Source organism: Sycon ciliatum, chromosome 1, assembly GCF_964019385.1.
Source record: "Sycon ciliatum chromosome 1, ocSycCili1.1, whole genome shotgun sequence".
NCBI classification, from domain to species: Eukaryota; Metazoa; Porifera; class Calcarea; order Leucosolenida; family Sycettidae; genus Sycon; species Sycon ciliatum.
Genome location: NC_088643.1, coordinates 6609157 through 6619148, shown reverse-complemented (window position 1 = coordinate 6619148; position 9992 = coordinate 6609157). Strand labels below are relative to the sequence as shown.

At 48.0% G+C, this 9992-nt stretch overlaps 1 long non-coding RNA gene across 1 annotated transcript; it reads left to right on the top strand.

Moving 5' to 3' along the window:
* The first annotated feature begins 413 nt into the window (after nucleotides 1-413).
* Nucleotides 414-2528, top strand: LOC135806808 (uncharacterized). The gene is made up of 2 exons (XR_010551287.1): nucleotides 414-1182; nucleotides 1533-2528. It is a non-coding gene; the product is annotated as an uncharacterized LOC135806808 (long non-coding RNA).
* The last annotated feature ends 7464 nt before the right edge of the window (nucleotides 2529-9992 follow it).

Genomic DNA, 9992 nt, shown 5'->3' with positions numbered 1-9992 from the left:
TGATCCTATTGAGGAAGTCATGGGCAGCTCAAACAGTTTGGTCAAAGGAGGCAATTGATGACCTGAAGTTCTGGAAAGAATCTTTTGACAAATTGCATGGCCAGCCTTTCTGGAAGAAGGACCCACGTGTTGTAGTTATCTGTCGGTCAGATGCCAGCGACACTGGCGGGGGAGGTTTCATGGAGGGGAGGTTGGGTGTGCATGTTGCGAAGGGTGAATGGCCAGGTGAAATCAAAGAAAAGAGACTAAGTTCTACTTGGCGTGAGCTTAGGGCTGTTAAGCTTGTTCTGGAGTCATTGGCACCAAAGATTGCTGGGAAGGCATGCATACATCGCACAGACAACCAGGCAGCGGCACACATTATTGAAAACGGTAGCCGCAAAGAGCATCTGCAAGAGGAAGCTATAGGCAATACACAAATTGTGCAGGCGTTTTAGCGTGAGGATTAGGGCAGAATGGGTACCTCGGGAAGAGAACGAGCTGGCTGATTATTATTCGAAGGTTGTTGACCAAGACGATTGGCAATTGAACCCTGCATTATTCCGGGAAATGGAAGGGAGATGGGGCCCCTACAGCCTAGATTGTTTTGCCAGTTTTAAGACTAAGCAGCTCAGTAAGTACTGCTCCCGGTGGTGGAACCCAGAGTGCTTTGCGATTGATGCGTTCACAGTGGATTGGTCCATTGAAAGGGTGTGAATGGTTCCCCCAATCTACCTTATTTCACGTACAATCGATATGCTGCTAGCATGCAGAACCCATGGCACTCTCGTTGTACCAGAGTGGCGGTCAGCCCCATGGTGGCCAAAATTGCATGACGGTGCTGCGTGGTACGGATTTGTGAAAGAGTGCGTGTGGTTGCCAAAGGATGAGAATACATTCTTGCAGGGGTCATGCCCATGGAATTTGTTTGGTTACGGCATGCCGAAGTCCGAGATCATTGCTTTGAAATTGTGCGCAGTTAGTGGCTGTGATTGCTGACAGCATACCTGGCGCGTGTTTGTATGCGGGAGAGCCTGAGTATGTCTGACGGTGCATGAAATGAGAGCTTGCGGAAGTTTGCCTCCATGCTACAGGTGCGGTAGGGCAAGTGCTATAGGCACACATACAGCTATAAGCTCCCCGGTTAACACGTACAGATGTATCAACTCGAAGTTGCACCCAGAGCACTAGCTTCGCAAAGAGGTGAGTCCATGAGTTAAGTGTGCTAGCCAGAATTTAGAGAACACCATAGGTACGCACGTAATGTTGCACGGGCGAGCGGCCTCCAGGCGCTTTGTAATCGTTGTTATGAGAGAGGTGTAGAAGAGCGATTGGAGCACTTGCCGAGGATGTCACTACAGCTATGATGACAGTCAATGTTGAAGTATCGTTGTATTCGTTTTCATGTTCGTCACCGTGGTCTGGGTGGCCACACATTGAATTTAATATTCTGTCGATGGTTACATGCGACATTAAGCGTCCGTTTGCATTGTTTCTGTGTGGTGTGTATGTTGCGAGTGGTGCATACGGTCATGCACGGAGTTGTGCTACAGGCATACATGGACACTACAGGTGTTAACCCGAGCAGCAGGCATGATAAGGGTGAAAGCTACAGGCTTACAATTATGACCCAAGGTGCTGCGGCAGAGCCAGCCGAGCGCGGACGCTACAAGCAATCGAGCTAAGGGGGAGGAGGCAGTCAGTGGCGCAGAAGTAATCATGCTGTTCTCCGACTGTGTGCTACAGGCAAGTAAAGTCAACAGCCAGAACGCATGTCTCGCTGCTTGGCAGTCTATATGCCGCCAGCTATGCTTTGTGCTTCTTGGAGCAGCTGTTGCTGCGACCCTGCAGTTCTGTTGTTGTTGTGGTGTGTACGAGAGAGTCGAAAAGAAATGCCTCATTTCTTGTTGGATGAGAGCAACGAAGTAAACAAGAAATGCTGTTCTTTTCGAAACGCGAGTGCACAGTCCAGAGTTCACGGACTGTGCTGGGAGTGCGGTACGCACTGGCTGCACAGTGCGGAGTTGCAGCATGCACATGAAGGTGCATGCTGGTCTGAAGACAGTGTTCTTTTTGTTCTTGCACTGCTGCTGTACAGTTGCGAATCCCACCCACCCACCCAATTGGATAGTCATTGCTAGATATGTATGTGCATATGGATTTATTGGCTGAGTAAGCAGTAGTGCGTGTATGTGGCGAGCATGTTTCCGTGTGTGGGCCAATTTCAGATAATTCTGTATTAAGGTAGCACATTGGCTTTATTTAGACTGGCCCATTTGGGGTTATTCAGCATCTCCACCATTGTCGCTGGCGGCAATTCCCATTAATCAGTGCACTAGGCCGTGGTGAACGCATTTCGATCGGAGGTTCATGTATCCATTGTCCCATGGCTTGGATCGTGTACTGTCTTGCGTTGTTTTCCTTTTGTTATGCTAAAGTGATGTGTACCAGGCTGCCATGATTATGTTTAAATGCTGTGTGCCTGTGGCATAGTAATATTAATACACATGCGGTGCAAGAATTGGAGCAGCTGTTGCTGCGACCCTGCAGTTCTGTTGTTGTTGTGGTGTGTACGAGAGAGTCGAAAAGAAATCAATGTTACCACAACTGCCAAACTGGAGGAAGTGGCAGATATGGGGTGCCCAAGTTGCTTATAACTTCAAAAAGCGCGCCCAAATTTGCGCGCCTAAATTCACCATGGAAACAAGCAGTTGACCGTGTTCTCCAACGTCGTCACCTAAAGAATGTCACGAAAGTTCTCACTTTTTGGAGGAAGCTCTGCACTGGCTTAGTGACTAGGTAAAGCGATACTGTTGTCAGTGTTGACTCATGCATAACCGCTGTACAGTGCTAGTAGCCTAGTCTACTGTCTTCCACAAGTAATGAAGAATGGCTATCTCTTCGGTAGAAGACAAGGGTAATGATTAATGGCTGATACTGCTCACAAAAAAGTCGGTAGAGTTGAATGTTGACTGCATAACCGCTGTACAGTGCTAGTAGCCTAGTCTACTGTCTTCCACAAGTAATGAAGAATGGCTATCTCTTCGGTAGAAGACAAGGGTAATGATTAATGGCTGATACTGCTCACAAAAAAGTCGGTAGAGTTGAATGTTGACTGCATAACCGCTGTACAGTGCTAGTAGCCTAGTCTACTGTCTTCCACAAGTAATGAAATGGCTATCTCTTCGGTAGAAGACAAGGGTAATGATTAATGGCTGATACTGCTCACAAAAAAGTCGGTAGAGTTGAATGGAGGTTTGTATAAAGGCTGGTATAAATATACTACAACCTACTCTTAGGTTTATACGTGGAATATAAACTGAACACAAACCGAGGCGAAGCCGAGGTTTGTGTGCTATCACACAAACCTCGGCTTCGCCTCGGTTTGTGTTCAGTTTATATTCCACGTATAAACCTAAGGTTAGTTTGTATTATATACATATATACAATGGAAGCGGTCCTCACCAAGAAAACACAATCCGTTGCTACTCCGAGTTTCTTGAGTTTTTCAATCGTCAGGCAACTTTTCTAACTAAAGCAGGGCTGTCAGGTCCACTAAAGAAATACACAACCACACAGCAAAGCGCACAAAAAAGAAAGCGTGAAGTGTGAAGAGTGAAGAGTTACTGCTAGGTGCAGGCAGTGTAAAATATTGATATCAATTGTCCATTACTGTAACAAGCGCTGAATGGAGCACGTAAATATGGAGTTAACTAGCGCATGCCTGGCGTCAGGAGGTGTAAGGCCATTACGGTGCTATATTTGGCGTTAATCATAACAATAATGGTGCAGTGTGTCTGGTTCCATTGGGCATCAGGTTGCTCTGTCCATGTCCGGTTTTACGTGATTCCGTTATACTTAGCGAGCCGGTATTTGTTTGCATGACGACATTTGGCGATGATTTCACTTCGCTTGTTGAGGATTTTGGTCTTGTCAGCAGTGAGTATACGCACCTTCTCCGTGGTGCAAATGCAACATCTCTTCGTTGCGGGGTTGTAGGAGCTGGCCTTGTCCTTGATTCTCCAGGACAGGTGATACTCTTTGTTGTCGTTTTTTCTTTTTCCAGAGGTGTTTGGAGAGCTCCGTGTTAGTGCGGTATTTTTCGTGACGGAAGGACATCGTGTGGTTGTTGTATCTTGTTTTGAACGTTGTCTCTGCTGAGCCGATGTATGTCCTGAGCTCATCCTGGCTGGTGACGTGTGCTTCATAGATGACGTGGGAGGCCTGGCAACGTCCTTCCATGGGGCATTCCTGCTTTTTCCTACAATTGCAAGGCTTTTCAGGAGGTTCTTGTATCAGTTGCCGCTTGTTGTGCCCACTAATAATCGCTGCGATGTTGGGCATACATGAATAGCTAACCTTCACGTTATGTCGGTTGAAGATCTTTTTCAGGGGGTGTTTTTGAAATGCCGGTCGATCATTGTGAGGAAGGCAGCAGCGACGTTTGTTCTCACGCTACGGCTGAAAGGAGGGTTGAACCATGTTATTTTTCTTTTTCGGTTTCGCTTTCTGTTTTTCTGTGCTGGTTGCCCCATGTACTCAATACCTTCCGCGTATCCACTGGCCAATAATGCGTTGTTGTACATAGGCGCAGCTTCGTTAAATGCTTCCTCACTTGATGAGTTGGTTGACACGCGTCGGCTTATTCCTGCTGGCAGTTGCTTTATTCCCGTAGCTATGCAGAAGACGTTACTTCAGTAACGTCTGGCGCTAGCCAGGGTCCACACAGCTTTAATTTGGTGTTTGTTTGTTTGTTTGTTTGTTTGTTTGTGTCACGCCTGGCGCTATCCCGTATCTGTCCCGTACCGTGCCGTACCAGCAAAGACAGCTGGCCACAATATTTTTGTTTGTTTGTGCCATCAGCATGCCCGGCGCTATCCCGTACCTGTCCCGTACCATCAAGAGTACGGTACCATCAAGAGGATGAGTATATATGCGAAGTATATCGGGGGAATGCATTCAGGCCGATAGTGCAGTAGCATTTTGTGTGGATTTTTGTGCGAGGCCGAGATCCCACTGGCAGGCTGGCTGGGCCGCCTGTCGACCAGCCCGGGAATCGCATGTAGGCCGATAGCATCATAATTATAACGTATATAGATGTATAGCAGGGATTAGTAGTATTTAAACGACTCCCTGCTGTATAGGGAGATTTTCTGGAAAGAAATACGAAGTAGGGAGACGAGGAAATGCTATTAGAATGGACGTTAGTTGCCGAATATAAGACAGGATGCGTCACCAAAAACATACTTTGGAAGAGAGGTCCCGTCATCTCCAAAATAATCCTGAAAGGGCGAGTCAGCGCCGGTCACAGGAAACGTCGGAAGAGAGATCCCGTCGACCCCAGAACGTCCGTGATCGGCAGAGTCAGCGCCGGTCACAGGAAACGGCAGGACAGACATCCCGTCGACTCCCGAACGCCCGTGATCGGCAGAGTCAGCGCCGGTCACTAGGGGTGTGCAGATAATGCTCGAAAAGGTGGCAGATTCTGCTCGAAAAGCAGTGAAATTAGCAGAACCATACAAACCTTATGGCGGGCAATTCCTCGAATTCTGCTCCATTTCTTTATCCACATACCAAACATGCATGAAACTTACCAGAAAAAGTACCGAATTCTGCCAATTTTTCTGCCGGAATTATCCGCATATGCCTACCGGTCACAGGAAACGTCAGGACAGACATCCCGTCGACTCCAGAACGCTAGTCAGGGTCAACACAGCTTTGACACGTTACATGCATGATGAGCAAGCAAAAAAGCATAGCGTAGGGCCCTGAGCTTCCAAGCTCTCTCGTTATGGACGGTGGGTGGTTTGAGTGAGTGTTGATGTACTGCGGTGTGTCGCCTGGCTTTCGGTGTGGCATGTATCCTCCGGTTGACAGGTTGAACGTCACGTCGAGGAAATTTACCACTTTTAGGTTGGTGTCAATCGTTACCTTTAGTCCATGCCCTGCAAACACCGCCGTCAAACTCTTCCGTATGCGCTCTGCCGCGCTGCCGGTGGTGTTTCTCAGCACAGCCAAGCCGTCGTCCCTGTACAGGCCGATCTGCGCTCTGCCGACGTGGGCTGTTAGTTCGTGGAGCATATATACGCCAACCAGCTCACACACTTCTGCGCCATCGAACGAGCCCATGGTGACATCGAACGTGCTGGCGTTGTTCTTCTTCACCCAAGGTTGGCCGTCTTTGAACAACACTGATTTTCGTGCGTGCATGACAATCTCCCTTTCCCCGTCCTCGATGTTAGTGTACGTGGACGCAAAATCCAGGGCCTTCGCGAGGAGTGCCTCTGTGATGGAGGGATAATACTCTACAACGTCAAAGCATATGAATGTGTGCTGTTGCTTGTCCTGGATGTTTATGTACCACTCGATGACTGATGCCGTGCTCCTCCAAAGGTTGACGTCCGTTGCCGACCTGACGGCTCTCATTGTGTACTAGCTCCAGTGCACCCCAGCGCTGTTGAGCCCTCGTTGCGGTGGACGGGACCACTTCCCCCTATATGTATACAGCATTGGGTATCACGCTCTTCGGCTTTCGCCTTGTTGAGCACTCTCAGTAGGCTGCTCTAGTGCTGCTGCATCGCGCAATGCCCGCTACATTTTGTAGTTTGAGCACTCTGGCGCTAGAGCGACGAGCTACCTTAAACTGTAGGCTTGTCACGCTTTCAACTCGTATTACATGCATGTAATGACCCGATGTGACCAAGAGTGGCTACACCAGAGTGTGCAACTCCAGCAGAATCATCCCATGGCAAAGCTTTTTGCGATGCGACACGCGATGCGACAGGCGCGAAACCGGGAAAACCCCAAATCGCAGCCATGTCGCACGGGGACTCGCACCCCACGCAACTGCACCAACAGGGCTTGAAAGTGATGACGTCAAAACGGCCAGGGAGTAGTAAGTTGACATCAGATTTCTATTTTTGGATCCACTAAGGTGTGACTTTGATATTGCCTAAGTATGTGGGTGCATAGCAACCCACTCATGTCGCATGCTGTTGTGACTTTTATTTCGCCACCAGTTGTAACCCCGCCCCCAGTAGCCAAATCAGTCAGTTTCACTGGCTACATCACCATGCTGTGGGTAAGACCGCTTGAAATGTGCTTGGATCCATACAAAAACTGGATCCAAGTGGATCCAGTTTTTGAATTTTTGAAATTGTTGCTATGCTGTGACGTAGCACTTTCAAGCCCTACTGGGCCATCGCAGAAGTTGAGCTTGGCTCAACTTTTGCGATGCGATGCGATGCGACAAGCGATTTGGCGTACGATTTTGACTTTTTCTACAGCAAAGTTGTACAAAGGTTCAAGAGTTGCCTATAAATTTGTACAGGTTGTACCAAACCGCGCGAATATCATGGTGACGTACCCAAATCAGCAAGACTTTGTCGCATCGCTGACTTCTTCTGTGAATGGTATTTCGCGAGTTCGCATCGCACGTGTCCGTCGCATCGCGTGTCGCGTCGCATCGCTTGTCGCATCGCAAAAAAGCTTCTGTGAATCCCGCTCAAGGGGAAGTATACTCTAAAATCAAATTTTCACCAGTTGTAGTCTTCGGGGTGCTGAGTCGAATGGTCTTGGTCCGAGGAAGCTGAGACACTCCCTTCCTCCTTTATTCCCAATCGAACTCGCGCACTTCCACCGAAACTGGGTGACTGCGCCCGATGGGGATTTGCATGCAAAATGTCACTAAAAGCGCCATTTCGTTCTTATAAAAGCACGGATGACCACGATTGGCCCATATGTTGTAGTCTTGTGGACGCTGAGTCGACTGGTTTTGGTCCGAAAAGGCTGCGATGCAGCGTTCCTCCTTTATACCCAATCGAACATGGTTGAACAAGCGGTCACGTGCTCCTGCGCACACCAGTCACCTGGTCACCGTGCCTGCAGGGTACTACTTACTAGCCTGTTTGACCTTTTTTTGGGTGCAGTCCTGTCACTCGAGTTGAACTCGAGTTGAACTCGAGTTGAACCTTGGTGTGAAAGTTGTCGCCTGCTGGCGCTGTGACCAGGTGATTTGGACACCCAGCACGTGACCGCTTGTTCGACCATGTTCGATTGGGAATAAAGGAGGAACGCTGCATCGCAGCCCTTTCGGACCAAAACCAGTCGACTCAGCGTCCAAAAGACTACAACATATGGTCCAATCGCGGTCATCCGTGCTTTTATAAGAACGAAATGGCGCTTTTAGTGACATTTTGTATACAAATCCCCATCTAGTAGGGCGCAGTCACCCAGTTTCGGTGGAAGTGCGCGGGTTCGATTGGGAAAAAAGAAGGAAGGGAGCGTCGCAGCTTCCTCGGACCAAGACCATTCGACTCAGCACCCAGAAGACTATAACTGGTGAAAATTTGATTTTAGGGTATACTTCCCCTTTAAAAAGCATTATGGGCCATCCGTAAATATGGATATTTATTTAGAAACGAAAACTAGATTCGTGGGGGGGGGGGGTGATCGCCTGTTCGTTTCTCGAAAAATATCGATGCACAGTTTGTATGTGTGGGCTCATCCAGAAAAGAGGAAAAAATCGATACTGTGTGCCGTTTGTATGTGTTCGTTTCTCAGGGAGAGGGGAAGGGGTTGAAGAGAAATGACTGCAGTAAAAGCCATAATTAAATATAACGAAGATTTCGGTTGTTGTTGTGTCTGACCCTATTCCCAATATCTAATTCTGTGGTTGGTTTTCCAACTCATTGGGTTGTAGTTTCCATCATGAGTTTGATTCCATCGTGAGTTATAATAATATTTCGATTGAGTGTTCTATTTATTTCCGAAATTGGGTTGTCTTTTTGCTTCGACTCTTACTTCATGGTGTTGTGAATAAAACCGTTCTCCACAATAATAAATATATAATATAACGAAGTGCTAACTCTAACGAGGAGAAATCTGTCGTTAAAATAGAAATCGTTATACAGAAATCGATACATATACTGTCCTATTGAGCGTTGAGAATGAGACAGAATCGTTACCGTTTGTTGTAAACCACCAGTTCTCAATTGGGAAAGGCCTTCGCGCTTATGGCATTGTATTCGTTGAAATGTGGTATTTCGACTCCGCCGTACCGCTGATGTTGCTGCATGGCATACGTTATATGCGTTGTGTGCGTTTTGCTGTATACGCTGTTATGTCCAGTTTTATATGCGTATGTTTTGCATGTACGCTGTTTTTGCATGCTATAAATAGCTGGTGTTATTAGTGTTCATTGTTAATTATTCGATGAAGTGAAATATACTGTCTAAAAGGAAAAGTGTTGTCCTCGTGCCGTGTGGTCGTACGATCCTGACAATTTAGAGAATCTTAGAGGGTTCACAACATTTGGCGACCACGCCAGGATAGGAGCGAGCATGGCAGAGGAACTATGGAACAATTTGGAAGCCAGCTTTATCGACAATGGACAGCGGTTAGGATTAGAAGGCGAGTTGTTGAAGGTACATGTCGAGCAGAGGCTCCAACAGTACGCGGAGCGTGAGGAGCGCAGTGCCAGACGGCGAGAGGAGGCGCTCCGCACCGAGTTTGCCAAAACACTAAAGGAGATTAACGAGCGCATCGCCAATGCGCATGAGGGTGAGGGTAAAGCCGCGATGGGAGGTACAGAGGAATCTCCCAGTCACAGCGGTGGGCGTCAACCGTTGATGAAAATCCCCTCATATGATGGAACGCAGCCATTGGAGCGTTATCTTGACCTGTTCGAGGACATCTGTTCCAAGAACGAGTTCGAAGAAAGCGAATGGCTGCTGCGACTGCGCATCGCGCTAGCGGGTAGCAAAGCGGAGAGGATATGTATTGGATGCAATAATTACGAGGAAGCAAAACGAGAGTTGCTTGCCTCGCTCGGAAAGACTCCGGATAAAGCGTGGAAGACATTGCTGACAGGCAAGCAGCGGTCAGATGAGTCGTTTCATCAATACGTTGTCCGTGTTTGCCGAGAGGTAGAGGTGTGGGCCACACTCGCTATGACAGAAGATGGCGAGGTGGACACCAAGTATAGCGCCGATATAGGAAAAATGTCCCCGGTG